The sequence below is a fragment of the Acomys minous genome, assembly GCF_964271855.1.
Source record: "Acomys minous genome assembly, chromosome: 2".
Taxonomy (NCBI): Eukaryota; Metazoa; Chordata; class Mammalia; order Rodentia; family Muridae; genus Acomys; species Acomys minous.
Window position 1 is genome coordinate 69,072,673 of NC_140484.1, and position 22,550 is coordinate 69,095,222.

A 22,550-nucleotide genomic window follows, 5' to 3' on the forward strand; every position below is an offset into this window, starting at 1 on the left:
GTAGGAGCTTTGATCCCATCTTGGGGATATTAGTAAAGCCAGACATCTATGATGCCTCCCTGATAAGTGTCACTCATGGGCGAGTTTGGTTCGACCCTCACCTCTGAGTCTATACCACTTCAAGTGGAACTTTCTAGAAAGGCAAACATCACCAGTTGCCTCCTTGTTTAGAGTGCCTCTCTGGCTTTGGCAGTTTTGTAACTTCGTTGTTGTTTTAATTAAGGTTCTTTGCCACTTAAGGCCTTTTAGACTGGCAAATAACAGTCCCAGTTTATAAGGAAGAACATCAGTCTCTGGCCTCCAGCCTCTTCCCAGACCTCCATCTTTAGAAGGTGTTTCCTGGCCTTTTAGTCCCTTCTCACAGCTCCCACTGTGCACTTAAACCTGGCAGCATGCTCACTCCCAAAGGCATCCATGTTGGAGTCCCAGACCCTGTGTTGCCCTTAGGTTTCTTTTAGCAAGGCCATTCAAGGTTGTCAATCAGCAGACTTGTCCCTTGTCCCTGCTGAGCAGTGTGGGAGGGGGGTTTTGGAGGGTGAGTTCCCAGAATTATCTGTGTAGATGTGTGCAATCACGAGGCACGTTAGAAATGGAAGAAGGAAGTAGAAGGTAGAAGGTAGATTAAATCTATTATTGTTGACATTGACACTAGTGGAAGGAGACCAGAAGCCAAGGAACGTGAAGGGCCTTTAGCTCTGAAAACATGGAAATGGCTTGATCTTGATCCTGGCTGCCACAGTGAGAACTGATGGGTTTCTAGGCTATGCCATGTTCTCATAAGCATCTGCATTTGGGGTACATTGCACGGCAATGGTAGACACGCAGTACACGCCCCATTTCTTGACTGGTTTTGGTTCTAGAGATTGGCTTGGTATTACTGGAGGTGAATATTTATATTATATACAACCTCTTTCCATACCAGCTCCGCTCCTCACACACCCTCACACCCTCCCCCACCGTTACAGCAGAGATTCTCAACCTCAGCTTTCCAAATGCATCACTTTCGTTGCCATGGCATTTGGAGTTGGAAGGGAGCCAGGCAGTGCTGTGGTCATGTCTCATCTGCCTTTTTCTTCCCTAAAGAGAGACGTCTTCTTTGCTTAGTTGTCTGGTCTTACCTCTAATTTCTCCTCAGAGATTTCGCCAAAAATCCAAGCATCCTGAATCTATTAGAGCTTATCAGCCATTCCAGTTTCACTCTTTATTTTTTTTTAATTTATTATTTATTTATTTATTGTTTTTCGAGACAGGGTCTCTCTGTGTAGCCCTGGCTGTCCTAGACTCACTTTGTAGACCAGGCTGGCCTTGAACCCACAGAGATCCACTGCCTTTGCCTCCCAAGTGCTGGTATTAAAGGCGTGCGCCACCACCGCCCGGCCAGTTTCACCCTTTCTTGAGGAGATCCATACCCTTCCTTTGTTGCTGTCTGTTCTTGCACTCTATCCAGGACAGTCTTGCCTGGATTTGCAATTTGGTGCCTATTATCTACCTTTTCCTCAACCACACTGGGATCACCTTCTCCCATGTTGGGGTTCTACATGGGTCCTATTTATTCTTTCTACTTTGTCTCATTCTCTGTGTCTGGCGTGTGTGTGTGTGTGTGTGTGTGTGTGTGTGTGTGTGTGTGTGTGTGTACCTGTGTGCTTCTCTAAAGCAGTGGTTCCCAACCTGTGGGTCACAACCGCTTTGACAAACCTCTGTCTCCAAAAATACTTACATTATGATTCATAGCAGTGGAAAAAGTTCAGGCAGGAAATAGCAATGAAAATGATGTTATGAAAAAAAATAAAGAAAATGATGTTATGTTTGGAGGTCACCACAGCATGAGGAACTATATTAAAAGGTCAAAGTTTTAGGGATGTTAAGAATCACTGCTCTAAAATGACCCCCCCCCCCAAAAAAGAATATGTGAGAGCTGTATTATTGAGGGTTATTGAGAACTTATATACCTAAAATGTTTTTATAAAATAATTTATTTTTATTTATGTATCTCTCTGTGTGTGTCCCACATATATACAGGTGCCCAAAGAGGCCAGAAGAAGGTGTTAGATTGCCAGGAGATAGAGTTATGAACTGCTCAACACGGGCGCTGGGGACTGAGCCTGGATCCTCTGAAAGAACAGCAAACACTCCTAACCTCTGAGTCGTCTCTCTGGCCCCCACAGATGTCTTAATTTCAGACTGGGGAAATGGCTCAGAGGATAAAGGGCTTACTGTGAAAGCATAAGGAGCTGAGCCCGGAGCCCTAGGATGCACATAAAACCGGGAGCAGTGGGCCATATCTGTAATCCCAACACACCCATGGGAAGATGGAAGACAGGAGCAAAAGACTCCTTGGCCACTCTCAGGCCATCTAACTGAAAATCAGAGACCCTGTCCCAACCAAGGTAGAAATGAGGACCAGGACTCAAGGACACTCTGACTTCCACAAACATGCCATGGCATGGACAAAACACATACACACAGATTAAAAATGAGTATTTCGTTTACCTTCACCCATGGTTGATACAAAAGTGGTGTTATAAATTGAAAGTACCTTCCTTTGGTTAGGGTAGTTTTGTTACGCTGTCTATTATTTTGAGAAATCTGATGCTTTGGTTTTAAAAAACAATTCCATCCTTATTCTCCCACCAAACCTTTCTTCTGGAATACTTATTATCCAAGACGTTGGATTTGCAGGAATGAGGCTCTCATTTTCTTTCTCTTCACTTTCTCCTTCTCTAGTTCATTCAATTTCTTCAATTCTATGTTCCATTTGCTTCTTAAAAACCATATCTTACATTTCTCTTTTTTTTATGCTTCTTAACTATAAGTTTTTTTATTGTTCTCATTTTATGGCCACTCCTTTTTAAAATAGCCTCTCATTCTCATGGTGCCCATGAAATAATGTCTCTCAGCATTCTTAGGATGGCAATTATGTTGTTCTTACTTTTAAACGTTGCTTTGATTTCCCACACGTTCGCTTTTTAATGCTGTCAGCTTTGATCTCTGCCTTATGTGCTTTCTTTTTTTTTTTTTTATGGTGCCTTTTAATTGTTTACATTTAAGTGTGGGGTGTGTTTGTGTGTCTGTGTTGTCTGTTTGTACACCCACTCTAGGCTAATCTAGCTTCCCCATTTGGGAACCTGCCACCTTCCAGACTTCTGTACTTTTCTGTCAGATTGGCCAGGCTTTTAGAGAGATGCCCAGCTACCTCCCTCCTTGCCAGGGCCAGGGGGGAAGCAGACATCAGGGTTTCTTACTGGAGAGCAGTGGAAATTGGTATAGTTCTCTCTGCTCGCCATGCAACTCCAATAATTATTATGTTTTCTGGATAATTTATAACTACCCCCAACAGAAATCTTTCTGTATGTGTTTGTGTGAGTGTATGTGTGTGCAGGTGTGCATGCATGTAAGTATGTGTGCATGTAGAAGCCAGTGGTTGGGTGACTTCCTCAATCATTCCCAACCTATTTTTTTTTTTGATACTAGTTCTCAGATGGAACTCACTAATTCATCTAGACTGTTTGGCCAGCCCAGCCCAGCCCTGGCATCATCTATCTCCCCAATATGCCCCACTTTTAAAATACGGTTTATTTATTTTTATCTACTCATGTGTGTGTGTGTGTGTGTGTGTGTGTGTGTGTGTGTGTGCTTGCATGTTTGTCCCATGTATGTGAGTGTCCACAAAGTTCAGAATAGAGTGCTGCAACTCAAGTTACAGGTGGTAGTGGGACAGCCAATGTGGGTGCTGAGACCTGAACTCAGACCCTGTCAAAGCAGCAAGTGTCCTAACCGCTGAGCATCTCTCAGCCCCAGCACCTGGGTTTTTTTACATGTGAGTTCTAGGGGGCTGAACTCAGGCTCTCGTGCTTGCACGGCAAGTGTTGTACCTCCTGCGCCATCTCCCACAGCCCCAGCCCCCAGATGTCCTCTTTATCATCCTGTGTGACTCTTTGCACATCAGATGATGAATTGGTCTTAACGGTAGCTACCTGCAGCTTTTCCTTGGGGAACTTCAAAGCATAACTCTCCTGATGTGTTCAGAGATGCAACACCTGGGCATCCACCTTTGCCTCTCTAGCCCATGGCAGCTCCTGGCAGATGACCATCAGGACAAGAGTATAAAGGACCAGCAGCCCTTTCTGAATCTTTCCTTGGCTTTAGGGTTTTGTGTTTCTTCCGTTTGTTTCCTACCATCTTCCTGGACCTGTTTTCAATACCTGCCACACCTTCTGTCATTTGAAACTTTGGCATGTTTTCTGCCTATGTCTTGGGGGACTTTTCCTAGAGCTCTGTCTAAGACATCTTCATTTAGAGATGATGTCCATGCCCAGAGTTGATTTGGGGGACATCTGACTTCTGCTCTTGGATTGCTGTACTCAGACGCAGCTCCGAGCCGCTAGGTGGCGTTGATCAGAGGCACTGCTCAGTCCATTAGAGAATGTCTTAGGTAGGGCATCACTTTACCCATCAGTCCCTACAACAATGCATGCTTGGTGATGTGTTAGAAGACAGAGACACAAGTAATTAACAGAGAGACATATCTGTGGTTTTGTAGCCTTTGTGGCTCAATACAAGCTCTCTTAAAATCATCGTGAAGCACTGGAAAGGAAACCTAGTCAGCAAAGGCAGTTCTGGGGCCACGTGGTCCGGTTCCTGGGCCACGTAGTCCTCTTTTGTGGCTGGGAGTCTAATGAGAGCCTCTAAGATTCTTAGTGAGGCGCCTATGCGTTAATTCGCCAGCTGCAATTACAGGCTGATTAAGGCAGGACATAAATAATTACAGTACAAGGAGCGCACTCACAGTAACCGCTCTGTGTGTGCCCACCCATTCTCAGCTTCTGTCTCATCATCAAGAGGGTGAGAATTAAACATTCATGCTATTGTGGCATCGTGTGCCATAGCCCATTGTTCCCAGAATCTGTTTGTCATCTCTCTGGTGTCAGTGTACACACAAGGGGCAAAGTCTGTTGATTCGGCCCCTCTGACTTTATTTGCAACTAGCTCACCCAACAAAGGGCCATTGTTTTCAACCATGGAGATACAGGCTAGGCTCAAAGATAGGATGCCTAGTGTTAACAAAAAAAATTTTTTTTCATGTACTTGTAAAGAATAAAATCTTGCCTGTTGATGAAGACCCAGACATGAAAGGGAAGGGCAGGGACAGCTGAATGAATGTGCCTCCCATGTTGGTGCCTATGGTTTTAGGGGCATTTAAGCAGAAGAAAGCCTGGCCATCATGAAGGTGTATGGGTAATCTTACTATCCCTTGGTATGTACCAGAAAGTATGCTTGAGGAGGTGTTGGGACTCAGGGCTCCAGGCTTACCACGGGGAGGCTGACCTCAAGCTTTGTGACCAAGTACCAGCAAGATCAAGTTGACAAGATTAGCCGTCACAATGCCCATCCCTTCTATTCCTCCTGTCCTGGCCCTATACTCCTCCTCTGTCACCTAAGGTCACCCAGGACTTTATTATGTCCTTAATTCCTTGTGTGTTCAGCTGCTGTCTCCCCACCTACGGCTTCCTTGTCTTCTCCAAAGTCCCTTTCCCCTTCTTAAGAATAAGCAAATGGACTGAGCCTGGTGGTGCAGGCCTGGAGTCCCAGGAGGATGGCCAGCCAAGGCTTACCTGGCCTACAGAATGAGTTCAAGGCCAGACTTAGCAACTTAGCAAGACCCTGTCTCAAAACCAAACTACGCTGGTGCTGGAGAAATGGCTTATCGGTTAAGAGTACTGGCTGCAGGCAGGTGTGGCAGCACACACTTTTAATCCCAGCACTTGGGAGGCGGAGGCAAGTGGATAGACCTCTGTGAGTTTGAGGCCAGCCTGGTCTATAGAGTGAGTTCCACAACAGCCAGGGATATACTGAGAAATATACTTGGGGGGCGGAGGGGAGAACTGGCTGCTCTTTCAGGGAGCTGGGTTTAATTCCCACCACCCACGGGGCAGCTCACAACTATCTCTAAGTCCAGTCCTAAGAGGATCTGATGCCCTCTTCTGGCCTCCGTGGAAACCAGGTACACACATGGTGCACACATACACATGTCTGCAAAACACCCATACGCACAAAATTGAGTAAACAGTTTATAAATGAATAAATAAATAAATAAATAAATAAATAAATAAATAAGTTCAGCTCAGAGGTAGAGTGTGGCCTGTGATGACGCATACGGATGGATGATAATGAAGAGAACAACTTCCCTTGACCTCGCCCCTTGCTGAATCAGGGTGCAGGCCTCACTTTCTCAAGCTACAACACTGTCCACGAAAACCAGACTCCTTGAGGTGTGACTGCAGTTTCATCAGCTTCCTTCCCTCCTGTGCTGTGGACGCCTTTGTCCCTGCCATTCCAGTTGAAAACTCCTGCTTGCCCTGGCCCCTTTCCAGTTCTTTTTTTGGGTAAGTAGGGTCTGAGTCCCATGATACTGTTGACTTTTGCCCTCTTAATTTTCCTCAGCACCCCAATCCCTAATGTCTGTGACTTAGTTTCCCCTACTGCTATCCTATGCCATAATGTAGGATTAAAAAGAAAAGAAAGAAAGAAAGAAAGAAACAAACAAACAAACAAACTAGGGAAACCACAGGTCCTTGTAAGGAACCAGGAAACTCACATTCCTAAGTCTTATCTGCCGCTGGAATTAATCCCATGGAAATTCTAATGGGCAAAACATCAGTCCTTAGTCATGTATTCCAAGTTCGGGCATCCTGGAGAGATCCCTGTCTGGCTTACTGTCTGATTTGTGCTCCTGTTTAGAGGAAGCTGCTAGTTACAATTAGACAAAAACAATTCCAAATGATTTTCCTAAGGTTTTTTATTTCTCAAAGAGAAGAGGATTGATATTCTGGAGGGATAGAAATAAAAGGCCAGTGTATGAAACAGAAAAACTGTAGGTAACATTGACATTTGATTGTTGGTGGGGCACCTATGGATTTTAAATCAATTAACATCTTAAACATTTTACCTAATATTCATATACAGATGCCATGTGTTTGTATTGAACGTTTCCCTCCATCTTCTCCCTTTTCTCTTCCAGCTTCATTCTCTTTATGTCTGCCTGCCTGTCTGTCTGTCTGTCTGTCTAACTATAGACATATATCTTAATATCCTCTGAGTTCATCCAGCGCTTATTGTGTGTGCAGGGGCATGGGACCACCTACCGGAGCATGGGTAGCCCGTTGATGCCTGCATCCCTGAAGAAAAGTGCCTCTCTCTCTCCCACTAGCCGCCACCTGCCAATAGTCCCTCAGACAGAGATGGGGACTTCTCAAGCCCCTCCCTCACCATGCTGGGATTTTTGTCTGGCTTGATCTTGTGCATGTAGTCCTGGCTGTTGTAAGTTTGTGTATGCAACTGCCCTACCATATTCAGAAAATACCCTTTCACGCTCTCTGGCTCTTACAATCTTTCAGCCCCTTTGTCTATGATGGTCCCCATGCCTGGAGATATAGATGTCCCATTTACAGCTGAGTACTCCACAGTTTCTTATTCTCTGCATGTTAGCCAGTTGTTAGTCTCCATATTAATTACCACCTACACTGAGATGAAGCTTCTCTGATGAATGTTGAGATATTTATTAATCTATGGGTATAAAGATAAGAACTCAGGGGGCAGTTTATCACTATGTCCATTTAGCAGAATAAGAGGACTAGGTCCTCCTTTAGGGACTATGGTATAGCCACCCACATGTTTTGGTGTGGTGCTCTCTGAGTTCATTCATTGCCGAGTAAGACTGATGACAATTTTTCTCCTCCAATAAAGTGCATAGAACCTTCCAGCACCATGAAAGCTAGCTAATAGGAGTAAAGCTTCCAGGTGGATACTAGCTGAGTTTCTCATGTCCTATGACTCAGGTGTGTGGTGTCTTCAGCAATAGGGTCTTATCATTAAGTTTCGGAGGGTAGTCAACAGCACTGGCAATAGCTCCTACTGTTTGGTAGCATCTATGGGGCTCTGCTGACTGTTGACTGGAAAAAAAGGTAACCCACGCTCAATGCTGAGATTCCTATCTGATAGGCAAATATGTATGGGGTAGGGGTGGGTGGGGGTGGCATTTTCCTCCTGTTTTATGATAACTCAACTTAAACTATATATCTATATGGAGCTTCTGTAGCACTAAGTTTCCATACAGCAGTTTCAAAGGTCTTTAGTGTTAGTCGTCTCTCCCCACACCCCTCCTTTCACCCTACCCTCCCATCTCTACCCCACAAGCTTTATGTTTAATTATTCCCTTACCCCCTTCATACCACTAGTGTTCTATTTCCCTTTCCTTGGCCCTCTCTTCGTCCCGTATGAGTTTCCTTCATTCTATGAATGTTCTAGCTTGATACACATATCTAAAGAGTCAAAGCTATTGCTCATATATGAGAGAGAACATGCATCATCGCCTTCCTGGTCCTGAGTTACCTCAGAATAATGCTTTAAACTCCTTTCACTTATGCAGACCCCATAGCTTCATGTTGTACAGGTGAACACCGCTCCACTGTGTGCGTGAATTGCATCTTGTTTATCCGTTTATCAGATAATGGACATCTAAGTTGTCTCCAATCCAGGGCTGTTGTGGAATGAACCAGAAAGGAAGATGAGTGAGCAAGAGCCTCTGCGGTAGGATATAGAGTCTGTAAGGTGGATCCATCTCTTGATCTTTGAGGGGGCTCCACACTGGTTTCCAGAGTGTCTGCACTAGTTTGCACTCTCACCAGCTGGGACTAAATGCTCCCCTTTCTCCATAGCCAACCCAACATTTGTTTTTGTAGCTTGTTTTCTTATCTTAGCCATCCTGACTGGGGCAAGATAAAATTTAATTTGCATTGTCCTGATGAATAAAGATGTTGAGCTTTTAAAAGCATATTTCTCAAGCACTTATTTCTTCTTTTGAGAGCCTTCTATTTTGTTTCATGCCCCAAATATTAATTGGGCTGTTGTTTTCTTCTTGTTTAGTTTTTCAGCACTTTGTATTTTGAGGCACCAAGCTTCTAGTGGATGTATAGGTGATAAAGAAGGCTGCCTCTTCACTCAAATGATGGTGTTCTTTGCTGTGAAGTTCCATTTGTCAACAGCTAAGTGCAATGCCTGTTTACCAGGATCCTGCACAGAAAGTCCTCTCCTGTGTCCATAAGTTGAAGTGTATCCCTTCTTTCTCCTCTAACAGACTCAGGGCATCAGATCTTATGTTGAGGTCCTTGACCCATTTGAATTGAGTTTTGTGCAGGGTGGAAGATAAGAATCTAGTTTCATTCTTCTGCATGTAATTATCCAGTTTGACCAGCACCATTTGTTGATGATACTATCTTTTCTCCCAATGTGTATTTTTGGTCTCTTTGTTAAAAAATAAAAATAAAAACCAAGTGGCTGTAGGAGCATTTAATAGAGCCATTGTATATAACTGCTTGGCTAATATATGTTTTATTATGTATGTATTTTTGTTCAGTATTTCATAGTTATGGAAATTGAAACCAAGTATTTCTATCTATACAATGTTCCCAATTAATTTCAAACTCAACAATTAAATACTTGTTTATTCGTGGTGAAAAATAAATTTATTCATAAGCAAATACTTATTCATTACTATATATTTGACATTGTATCCTTCTTGGGTAGATATCATTAATGCCAGTTATAGATCAAGACACAGATTAAAAGGTTTCCGGGCTAGTGGGTAGAAGCAAGGTTCTGTTCTAAATAACATTCTTCCCAGGTTCCCTGGAGGGAGTCTCTGATTTCAAGTACACACTCCTATATCGCTGAGCACTTACAGTGGGAAGCTGAGATAGGAGTTCCAGGAGCCACCCTCAGAGTCGAGGACATCCCGTACATGTATAGACTTTAGAGGGAGAGGTCTCTGAGGTTACAGGGGGAGGAGCCTCAGATTTAGCCGTTTAGGGACAGTGTCACACCGGATATAAGCACAGTTGACTTCCTCTACAGGGCAGATCTGTGAGCTAACAGGTTCTCGTGTGTGGTCCCTGTGGTGGAAGGAACGTTCTCTGTGTTTGCCCAGAGCTTCCTTATAATGGAAGTTCTATTCTCCAGCACTCTGGCAGTGGCTTTCAAGTCTCTGTGATTGACAGGCAGCAAGCCACTTCCAAAGGCAGTCTTAGAAATGTCCCATGCAGTCATGCAAACTCTTCCAAACCTTCGTACTGAGGTTGCAATCCACGAATCTGAGATGGAGTTGCTGCGTGCCCGAGTCACCGCACCGAGGGGCAAGCGAGAGTCACCTCACGGAGGGGCGAGCGAGAGCAGGAATCTTCCATAAATGAGAAATGGCTTTGAATCATCTTCACTGGCTGGGTTTTCTGTTCAGCATCTAGAACCAATTACTTTGAAGAGAGAGAGAAAAAAAGATAATAGCATTTGCACGTGTTAAGCTAATGTTTGCTTAGCGATCAAGCAGCAAGAAGTGAGAGGACATTATCACTCTCTTTGATGAGGTGACTCTTGAGCAGAGAACTGAATGACAGGAAGATGTGAGTTCTATACACATACTGGGGAAATGTGCTCTCCACAGTGGGGAAAGGCTGAAAGAAGGAATGTGCTCCGCCTGACAGAGGACACCAAAAGGCTATAATGGTCTGGGACATACCTCGGGGAGAATAGCAAGAGACAAAGGCAGATAGGATTCTGTCATTTGGAGCCTTTCAGGTCAAGTTTGGGTACAAGAAGGTCCATATTTGAAATGGCCTGAGATAGAACCAAGGCGACTATCCCCAGGAAGCATGTCCTGTAACTCAGCACTGGCTCTCATGATGACAGGGGAGGCTATGATGCACAGGAGTGTTTGGAAAGAATTACTCTATGTAAACAATATCTGGCTTTATGTGATGTTAAAATGTACCTGTAAACTACAATTATAGACCACATATTCAAAATATATACTTGACTGTACCATCTACCTCTACAAATATCACATATTCAAATATATTCAAAATACACGGCATTAACATGAATATGCATATAGTTGTGGTGGTCTTCTGTAACCATTATCAAATATAACATATATCTACTTAATATTCCTAGTAAGAAAATAGATTCCTGCTTTTTAGTAGCATTTCATTTCATACACACACACACACACACACACACACACACACACACAACAAAATTAAAAATATCTAATCTTGGCCTTTAAGCAGTTAATTATTATGCAGCCTGCAACTCACAAATTTTGATTTGGAAGAAACATAAGAGTTGGTCTCTTATCCCTTATTGTTGGGATAAAAGAACATAGTTCTAGTTGAAGAAGCTAAGCAGCTTGCAGAGATAATTCACCATGGTGGCATGTGGTGGCGTCCCGAGTGGCCAGCGGCTCTCTGGGCTTGCCTTCTTCCACCGACGGTCAGTGCTGTGGGCAAAGACTTGTGAGTCATGGAAACCACACTTCACAACCAGCTAAGCCCTGATTCAGGACAGTGCCAACTGTTTGTTCTTTATATTTTATTTTTTTTCTGCTTTAATAAGAAAATATATATTATGGTATAAAATGTGATACTTTCTTATACATATATTGCAAAGTGATTAAATCAAACTAATTCACATATCTGCCACCGCATATATTTGTCATTTTGTTTTAAAATCATTTTAGGTTTATTTGCTTTTTGTTTTATGTGTGTGAATGTTTTGCCTGCGTGTGAGTTTGTGTACCGCAGGCATACAGTGGCCATGGGGTCCAGAAAAGGGAATCAGGGCCCCTGATTAGAACTGCAGGAATTACAAAGCGGGGTGTGGTGGCGGTGCACACCTTTAATCTCAGCACTCGGGAGGCAGAGGCAGGCAGATCTCTGAGTTTGAGCCCAGCCTGATCTACAAAGCAAATTCTAGGACAGCCAGGGTTACACAGAGAAACCTTGTCCTGAAAATCAAACAAGCAAACAAACAAACAAACAAACAAAAAAAAAAACAAAAAAAAATTTTTAAAAAAAAGGAAAAGGAAAGGAAAGGAAGGAAGGGAGAAAGAGAGAGAAAACTGTAATTACGGATGGTTGTTAGCCACCATGTTGGTGCTGGGACTCAAACTGGAGTCCTCTGAAAGAGCAATCAGGGCTCTTAACCACTGAGCCATCTCTCCAGTCCTGTATTTGTTATTTTTATGAGAGCATTATGCTCTAATGTCAGCATTTTCAAATGCACAACACATTGTTAAGTGAGGTTGCCGTGCTGCCCGAGAGTTACTCATCCTAGCTGAAGTCTTGTATGCCTTTGAGGTTTTGATTTTATTTTATCATTGTGTGTGCATGTATGTGTATTCTAGCATGCATGTGAGGGCCAGAGGCTGACTTCAGTTGTCTCCTCCATAGATGCTCACCTTACTAGTTGACAGGGCCTCTCACTGAACCTGGAGTTTGCTGTTTCAGATGGGTTGGCTGGCTAAGGAGTCCTAGGGTCTACCTATCTCCGTCCCACCATGCCTGGCTTATAGATAGATGTTAGAGACCCAAACTCAGGTCCTTGAGCCTCAACAAGAAGCATGTTCTCCACTGGGCCATCTCCCTAGTCCTCAAGTACCTTATATATATTTTTTAATATGCAAAACTTGTATTAAATATTTTATTCTCAAATAACATGAAATAGACTTTAAGTAATTTTTATTTAATACTAACAAAAGATTAATTTTTCTGTAATGGAAGCCTCATCATTCTTCAAATAATTTTCTTTTTTCCCAAAGTAGTAATGTTTATTTTTTTCTTTTTAAAATTATTATTATTATTATTATTATTATTGTTATTGTTATTAATTCACATTATATCACAATTGTAATCCCCTCACTCTTACCTTCCTGTTCCCACCCTCCCTCTCTTTTCCACTCTATTCCCCTCCCCATGACCTCTGACAAGTGGGGCCGTCCTCTTTCTCCACCATCTGACCAGAGCCTACCATGTCTCATCTGCGGAGTCTGCATCCCCTTCCTCTGTGTTCCAACAGGACCTCTCCTCTAAAGGGAAGTGATAAAATCAATGGCACCAGAGTTCTTGTCAGAGGCAATCCCATGATTCCCGCCCCCCAGTCCCCATGTGGAGAATGAGCTGTCCATTGGCTATATCTGATCAGGGGGTCTAGGTCCTCTGCTTGCCATGTCTTTGGTTGGTGCATCAGTTTGTGCAGCGCCCCCCTCCCCAGTCCAGATCTGCCAGCCTTGATAGTCTCCTTGTGGAACTCCTGACAATCCCCCCACCCCACTGTCTTTTCACCCAGAGTCAAGTACTATATATTTAGGGTAACATCTCTTCATCTTCTCCTCTCCCCCCTAAGCCCCTCCCAGTAATTACCTTATTGTTTTTCTGCCTTTGAGTCAGCTGGATGAGATATTTCACATTAAGAGAAAACACACAGGATCGGTGTTTTGGCAGGCACCTGCCTTGTTTCACTCGGTGTCCTCCAAATGCATCTACGCCACTGTTTCTCAACCTGTGGGTAGAGACCCACTGGGGGGATCAAATTTTAGATATCCTGTGTATAGTATATTTACATTACAATTTATAACTGTAGCAAACTTACAGTTATGAAGTAGCAACAGCATAATTAAATGGTTGGGGGGGGTCACCACAACACAAAGAACTGTATTAAAGGGTTGCAGCATGAGGAAGGTTGTCCTATGCTGTCCTAAATGACTGGGTTCCCTTTTTTTTTTTTAAAGACTGGATAGAACTATTAAGTGTTTATAACACACTTTCTTTATCTGCTCATCCAATATCCAATGATGGACACTCAGGCTAAGTCTCTACCTTGGATGTCATGATTAGAGACAGTGTGCTTGGGGACAAATGTCTCCTCAGCATTATCTTAGCCACAGTCAGGCAAGGGTTCTCCCCAAAAATGAAGGTTATAGGGCCATATCGCTGCTGAACACAGATGCAGAAATCCTCAATAAAATACTAACAAAACCAGCTGCGCATGTCTGTCATACCAGCTCTTGAGAGGCAGAGGCAAGGGGTCAGCAATTTAAAGCCAGAATTAGGTACAGAGTGAGTTCAAGGCCAGTGTGGATCACATGAGATCATGTCTCAAAAAAAAAAAAAAATAGGCAAGCCAAATTCAACCATGTAATAAAAGACTTACCATAATCAGGTGAGGTTTTCCTTTAGGATGTAGACATGTTTTAATGTATGCAAATAAGGGCCAGTGAGGTGACTCGGAAAACAAAGGTACCTGCCACCCTGAGGACCCGAGTGCAAGTCCCAGCACCCACAAGGTTGAAGCAGTTGTCCCGCAAGTTATCTTGTGGCTTCCACAGTTGGAAACAAAATAAACAAATAAATGTACTAAAAAGTTCGACAATCCATCCATACAAACAAAAAGATCTACCACATAAACAGAATAAAAGTTAAAAATCGTGTCACCAAATCACTAGATAAAGAAAAGTATTTGACAAAATTCAAACTTTTATCATGAAAACTCTTAACAAAATGGATCTAGCAGGAGAGATCCTCAGCTTGATAAAAGTGAGAGACATCATGTCCATAGGTGACGTCATACCCACCACACCCACAGCTGATGTCATCATACTCACTATGCCCACAGCTGACGTCATACCTGTGATATGAGGCAGAAAGCTTTTCTACTGCATGCAGAGCAAGCCCCGCAAGGCAGCTGTCACCTGTTTGAGTCACTCTGACACTGGCAGCCCAGGCAGAGTGGTTGGGAAAGATGATGACGAGCATCCAGAGATGGGAATGGGCTGGTGGTGTGGCTCAGTGGATAGGATGCTTACCTACCATCCACAACGCCCTGGGTTCGAGCCCTAGCATGGCAAACACTGGGTGTAGTGGCACATGCCTGTAATCCCAGTAGGTGAGGCAAGAAGGTTAGAGGTTTATCTTCAGCCTGTGTTACATTTGACTCTGTCTGAAAATAACAAAAGAAAATAAAATGTATCCCAATCGGGAAGAAATAAGTAAAATCATTGCAAACAGAAGGTCTTATGTGCAGAAAACACGACCCTGCTAAATTAGAACCAACAGGTGAATCCAGAAAGTTGCAGAATGGACAATCAATGCCTGAAAATTAGTAGTGCCTTCACATTAGTGGTGAACGAATTATCTGTGATAGAAGCTGAAGCAGACACAGGTGAAGGGGCAGAGAATCCATTTTCTTCTATGCTTATGCCTGTTCCTGCCCATCTGTCCATAAAAAAGAACACAGCTATTAAATTAGCACTTACTGTGTGCAGGGCTACCCTATGCTGCTATAACCTGGGCTCTTAACGTCTCTGCCCGTGGTCCTCATCCCTGCCTGGCAGAGATGCTCTACACATGTGGCCTTGTTCATCCCAAGTTGTGAAGAATGGAAATCTGGGTCAGGGTTGTGGTCACGGCTCAGAGGTAAAGAGCCGACTCCCAAAAGTTGGCTATAGTAGAGGTCACCTGTAACCTCAGTACCCTGCCTAAGCAAGCACACAGGTTCCTCGGACCTGCTGGCCTTGCATAATCAGAGTACCAGGTCAATGAAAACACCGTCTCTCAAAAACTGTGGTGGATAACTCCTGGAGAACGACACCTAAGGCTGACTCTTGGCTGCCACATGTACTTGAACACACACATGTGTATGTCCATATACATGCAAACAGAGAGAGAGAGAGAGGGAGAGAGAGAGAGAGAGAGAGAGAGAGAGAGAGAGAGAGAGAGAGAGGAGGGAAAGAGAATGAGAAACGGAGGCCACCAAACCAGTGTGTGTGAGTAGACTGTGAAACCTAGTGTAACATTCCTGGAAGCCAGCCACACGAAGCCGCTGGACACATCAATCCCATCAGCACCACTCAGAGTCCTTGGTCCTCTCTGGCTTCCTCTTGTCCTCAAGGGAGTGGCCCGGTCTCAACAATGCTGTGTTGTCTCAGTCCTATATCAGCTGACCGCCCCAAGAACCCCACAGGCTCCCTGACTCCAGTCTTATCTCTGAACGAGACACCCAACCTCTCCACATCACTGAGTGGCTTGTGAGGCTCATGCCTCTCCTTCATCAGCTCTATTCATCTGTGACCCCGGGTGGGAGCCAAGGAGCTACAGGCCAGCTCTCTCTTTCCACCTGAGTGGCTGTGATATGAAGCCCCGCTTTGGAACACCGAGTACCCCAAGCCTTTCCACTGTTCTCCCTGGGCCCGGCACCCCACCATGAAAGGCTCGCCTTGTTCCACAGCTCAGCCAACTGTGAGATTGCCTCCAACCTGTTTTTCATGTGGCTGTGCCCAGGAGCTCCCTTCACGCTGCAATGGCCAAGTTAAAGGTAATTTGATACGCAGAGATGCCAGGGGCATGAGAATCAGGCTCTTATACCTGTGTCCCTATATTAAAAAACATAAAATGAAAATCATGCTGGTTGTTTAATTTCCCTTGCTTTCTTAATTCTCCTATTATATAATTTAGCAATCAACTAAATTTACCTCTCGGTTGGAAAGAAACTAAAACTGTTGAAACTGTAGTCCATTGGCTTGGAAAATTTTTTTCCCAGATTCTCCAGGTCATTACCCAAGACATCTCTCACAAAGAAGCCCACATACCATGGGGTGAATACCCTGAGATCCCCAGGCATGCTTTTGTTGCTCAATTCCTAATATCTGATGTCCCCTTAGCTCTGAGAGCAGTCAGAACCCAGCCAGGGTGGAGCCGACTTCTTAACAAGAGTGATAGTTAGGTGACCGTCCATATTGCTTGGGGTGGGTCTTAGCCATGGGTGACTGTTCTCATAGGGTGATTTTGCTAGTGAGCTTGGGGGAGTGATGGCTCTCTTGAGACTTGATCCTGGAATCTGCAGTGGGATAGGGTGAGCACAGCTTCTTTGTTCCACTAGGAGTGTATATCAGGTTGTGGAAGGGAGCATGTGCTCTGTGAGATGGGCCAGTTACTCCTGTCTGCTCAGGGTTGGGGGATTTCCCAGGATACTGGAGTCAACAGTCTGGACAAATCTGGACCTGGCATTGTATATCCTCAGTATGAGTTTTTAGCCAACCTTTCCAGACACAGGTGTTAGTAAAACTCACATGGTTGATGAGTATCTTTTTCAGACTGTGGTGTTTTCAGAGACGGCAGAGGCTACGAGAGGAATAGACTAGAATGGAGGTTTTGGTCCTCACAGGCATTAGGAGTGAGTCAGCCATGGCATCTGGAGTTTAGGATGCCATGTGTACTCAAAAGAGAAAGATTTTATCCAAAATGTCAGTGGTGGCCTGTTGAGGAATGCTTCCACTCATGGTCTCTTTTCATTGCTGGTGATCCAGCTATAGATGGAGCATAGCCATTCTTTTCTTTTTTTCCCCAACACTTCATTTCTTTTAAGTGTGTGTGTGTGTGTGTGTGTGTGTGTGTGTGTGTGCGCGCGCGCGTGAGCAAAGGCCAGATGTGTCCGCCAAGGCCTGAATCAGGTGTCATACTTCCTAGAATTGGAGTTATAGGTGTTTAGAAGCCATTTCTTTTGGGGACCAGAATCAAACAGCAGTTCTCTGGTAGAGCAATGAGCACTCTTAACCACTGAGCCACCATCTCTCCAGCCAGATTGCAGCCATTCTGCGAGATAAACTGGAGCGTTAGAAACTGCTCTGCAAATAGAGCTGGTGCCTCTCTTTAGTCACTCGCTCACTCACTTACTTTAGGATTACTTATCTGTGTCTTTATTCTTGTAATCCTGAGGACTACACCTAGGGTCCCATGCATGCGAGGCATATAGTGGACCACTAAAGTGTATCTCCAGTGTTTGTTGCTTTTTACTTTGAGACAGGGCCTTGATAAGCTGTCTAGGTGGACCTTGGTAGGTTCAAGCCTGTAGTGATAGTAAGCCTTGGACTCATGGTCTTGCGTCACCCTCTCAAATAGCTTGAATTACATGCCTGTACCGCCATGTCTAGCCAGGAAATATTTATTGAGCATTTCCTGTGTTCTGAGAACAAAGGACAAGTAAGACATAGCTCATTCTTCATGGTGCTTCTGGGAAGAAGACAGGACACAAGGTGGAAAGAATAGAGAAAATGCCTGCTCGGGCGTTTCTCCTTGAGTGCCAGGCAGTCCTATCGGATGGAGAAGGCCTGGGGTGGTGACACTGTGATGCTGAAACTGGCTAGGATTTAGAATCATGAAAATGAACACCAGGCATGTCTGGGAGGGAGCTTCGAGATTAGACTTCTTGAAGCGAGAAGAGAGTTGGTCAATGTGGGCGCCATCTCGAGGCTAAAGGAAACGAGAAAGTGAGCACCAGCATTCATCTCTCTCCTCTGTTTCCTGACTGCAGACGCACTGTGGCTGGCTGCCTCCGATTCCTGCTGCCGTACTTTCCCAATCATTGGTAGGCTGCAATCTCAAACCGTGAGCCAAATAAACTCCTCCTTCTTTGTCGTCCCCAGGTATTGTTAGTTTGGTTTTTGGTTGGTTGGTTGGTTGGTTGGTTGGTTGGTTGGTTGGCTTGGGCTGTGTGTGTTTGGGCAGTGTATGTGCGTGGTGTATGTGCACACTTGCGTGGGAATGCAAAGGCCACAGGAAGATACTAAGTGTCTTGCTCTACCACACTCTTCCCCTTATTCCCTTGGAACATAGTCGCTCACTGACCTTGGCGCTAGGCTGGCGGCCAGCAGCCCCTAGTCATCTTCCTGTCTCTGCCTCCTAGAGTCCTGGGGCTACAGGAATCCGTGAAACCACACCCAGCCTCTTATGTAGGCGCTGGCAACGAAGTCCAGTTCTCAACCTCATGCTTGCATAGCAAGTGCTCCTACCCTCTGAGCCGCCTTCTATCCCAGCAACTTGTGAAGGGACTTGTGCATCCACACGTTACTCTTTGTGGCTGTCACAGCATCTCCTTGCTCAGAACTAACTCTGGACTCACTATTTTTCTCTAAGACCTATAATGAATCTATGAAGAGCATGGTTGACTGAACCTTCTGTGTAGACTCCAATCTTATCTCCTGCAGCTGTGCTGGTCCAAGCCCTACTCCTCTGGACTTTGCGGCCGTTTTGTCTGTGACCTCTGGGCTTTCACTCTTGTCCACTAATAGTCATTCTCAATGCAGCCTTGGGAATGGCCCTTTGAAATAACATAGCAGTACTTGCCCAGATCCAGCTGCACAGGAACTGCTTCCTGAGCATTGACGACATTTTTACAATAATCCTGCAAGGTGAGTCCTGAGTGCAGCCCTGCTATCACATGACAGAACATCTCAAAGCCAGCACTGTCTACAAAAATCACATAGCAAAGGCAGCTGCATGGCGTGGGGGTAAGAAGGCACAACACACATAGGCCACATGTGTGAGATGCTTCGAAGAAAAGACAAGGTAATGAGAGGCTGCAAAATTGGACACGTAGTGTGTGGTTCAGCAATAGAGCACTTCATCTGGAAAGGAAAAAGCATATTGGAGGAACAAATAGAGTCAGTCAACTCCTGCGAGGCAGAGGAAGGAGCTTTATTTGAGGTTGGGGATCTTCAGCAGATCCATAGCAGCCCATAGCAGCTGGTGGCCTGAGGTTGTAGGTGAAATGTCTGAGCAGCCATCAGTAGAAGAACTAGGCTTTGGCTCTAGTTCCATTTTAGAATCGTTGAGTTCAGTTGCTAAAGTTCTGGCCACTGCTCTCTGGAGCTGTCTCCTCTTCCCCAAAGCACATGCTCACAGTCTCACTGTTGCCTCAGAAGTCGTGGCCCAACACGAGCTCTCTAACCTCATCCTTTGCTACCTCCCCGTCACATCTTGTGTCCCTCAGTGTTTCCCTAGCCCTCACGCATATTGCTGTGTTTGCACTGTTACCTAGAATTCCCTCCCCCGAAATATTTGCTGGGCACATGCCTTCATTTGCTTTGGGTTTGTACCAATCTCTGGTAATCAGAGAGGCCGTGTCTAGGTCCAGGCCTTAAGTAGACAGGGAGTTATCCACACTACCCATTTTTTTTTTTTTGTTCTCAGTATTTAATTTTCTGCAAGTGGCTTATTGGTTGGTAGGTATCATATTGATTTATCTTCACTCTTTCCTTATTTTCCACCATTTTGTGTATATGCCATCTGTCTTAGTTAAATTCCTGTTGCTGTGGTCAAACACTGACTAAGAGCAACTTAGGGGAGGAAGGGAGATTTTTAGCTTACACTTCCACGTCACATTTATCACTGAGGGAAGTCAGGGCAGGCACTGGAGCATGAACATGAAGGCAGGTCTGCTTGCCACTCCACACAGCATTGCCTCCAACTAAGTAACTCATTTCACAGCCAAAGAAGTACAGCAGGAAGCACGGAGAATGCTGCTTGCTAGCTGGCTCCTGGGATGGCTTATACTCAGCCAGCTTTTGTATCCAGGTCAGGACCACTTACATGGAGTTGGCACGTCCCACAATGGGCTTGGCCCTCCTGCATCAATGAACAATCAAGACAACCCCCCATAAACCTGCCCACAGGCCATCTTGATCTAGGCAAGCCCTATTGAGGCTCTCCTCTCAGATGACTATAGGGTGTGTCAAGTTGACTGGTAAAGCTAACCAAAACACCACCATCAGACTGTGAAGGGCATGTGATAAAGAGCTCCAACTGGTCACAAGAGCAGGTGTAAATTGCACCAGGTGCTCCGCCCACCTACGTGGTCAACTCAATGCCCAGAAGCCCAGACATCATCAGCAAGCAGGCCATGGAGCTTAGTAGCAAAAATGAAGAGGAAAGGAGGGAAAAACCACCCAAACATCCCATCTTTCCCCCCTGAGAAGCCTGAGAATCACCAGCAAAGAGAGCTTCCCAACCCAGATTATATGGGTCGGAATCAGACCAGCAGAGACTTACATCAGGACCACGTCTCTTTCAGTAAGCCCGATTCCGACAACGTGAGACTGCAAATGCTGTCCTCATAAGATGATTCCCCACAGATTGTCTCAGTGGGAAAATGATGGTTGCCATGACAAGGATAATGATGTATGTATATGTATGATGTATTCACAGGGTGCATCATGGGACAGACACCAGGCTAAATGATTTGCATGGGCCAGCTCTTTCAATTCTCAAAGCAGGATTAGACCAGCAGAAGTGGAAGCTGCAGAATTTACATTTCGTAAGTAAGGAGAAGGAAGCACTGACTTGGCTGAGATCAAACATCAGAACAAAGACTTGAACTAAGACATCACCAATTCAAAGGCCACTTGCTCACTGAATTGTCACATCGTCTACCGTGGCCTTTCGTGCAACAAGGAGAACAGGCTTGTATAGCATGACGACTCCAGGACCACCCGGATGAGAAGGGTGGTGACTTTCCCAAGCCTGTACAGCTGTGACAATGTCCTTACTTCCAAACCCAGCAGAAGCATCCTTCCTGTTGAGCTTATAATCTGTCCTGGCAGAATGTCCCTTATAGAGGCAGCCATCTAAGTTGAATTGACATTTAGCCCTTTATCTCCCAAGACTTTAAGTCTGGGGGACTTTTTCCAAGCGAGGAGGCTCCTAGCATCCTCAATATCTGGTAATGATAACCATTGCTTTCTCAGCACGTCTGACAGGTCTCTGAGTGATTGCCTCTCTATTTGGTAAGCCTGCATTACTACCTACATCTGAAGGGATATTCTATGCTGATTCCTTGTCACAGCTCAGAGACTTTCCCCATCTAAGCCTGGGGACAGACCACGCAGGGAACCTGCTTCTGCCACCACCACCATGCCTCACACAAAACGACAGCAGCAGCAGTAACTAGACCCAAAGCACTGTGTGAGGCAGTCAAGTTTTTGACTGAGCTCATAAAGACAACATTACCTTTCATGCGGCCCTTCTCTCTAATGGAGGAGAGTGGGCCATCTTAGCTAGTGGCACCTGCCCAGGATGCTTCTGACAACTGTCTCCCGCCTGAGGAAGGTGATGATCACACCAGGATCGTACTCCAGGACCCTAGAGCCAGCCAAAGGGTGCATGGTACTGACATGTGGGGTCTGGCTCCCATCCGAGAGACACTAGGCATACACATGACTTCTGAGGTCACTGAGGGAATTAATTTAAGCTGAATATGCAAAGCAGATGTTGGAAAAAAGTTTTCTGTAAATAGCTGGAAAAAAAAACCACCAAAGATGATGTGTAAACGATGGACATGGCAGGTTATAAAAAAAATTAAAAAGTACGCGCGCGCACGCACACACACACACACACACACACACCATTGACTAAGACATCAGGGGCTGGATCTGATCTGTAAGGGCAAACCCCTAATCCAGAATTTCTATACTGAAATCTAGCACATAGTAAGCATTATGTGGAGGCCATTATTATTATTATTATTATTATTATTATTATTATTATTATTATTATTATTATTGGTCATTACTGTCACATTGCTGCTCTATCACTGTGCCATGTATAACCATGGGCGATCATGACTGATTGATGGGGCCCAAGTAAAGTGAAGTACATAGTTGCCCGTATAAGGTCAAAAATAACCAAAGGTGATAGATAGAGCTAGAAAAGCAAATGCCTAAGGGAGGCTTCTGATATGCTGTATGCTCTAGTGGGCTCTTTGCTCACACACACTCATTTAAACCTCACATACATACTCCAGATTGTTATCCTATTGTCAAAGAAAAATTAAGATAAAAACGATGTTAATAATTTGTCCCAAACATGTGTCTAAGACTTAGAGTTGGACGATGT

At 44.6% G+C, this 22,550-nt stretch overlaps 1 long non-coding RNA gene across 1 annotated transcript; it reads left to right on the forward strand.

The window, feature by feature from the left end:
• Window positions 1-15,806: 15,806 nt before the first annotated feature.
• On the forward strand, window positions 15,807-22,183 carry LOC311592390. The gene is made up of 3 exons (XR_014777399.1): window positions 15,807-16,197; window positions 18,193-18,304; window positions 20,865-22,183. It is a non-coding gene; the product is annotated as an uncharacterized lncRNA (long non-coding RNA).
• The last annotated feature ends 367 nt before the right edge of the window (window positions 22,184-22,550 follow it).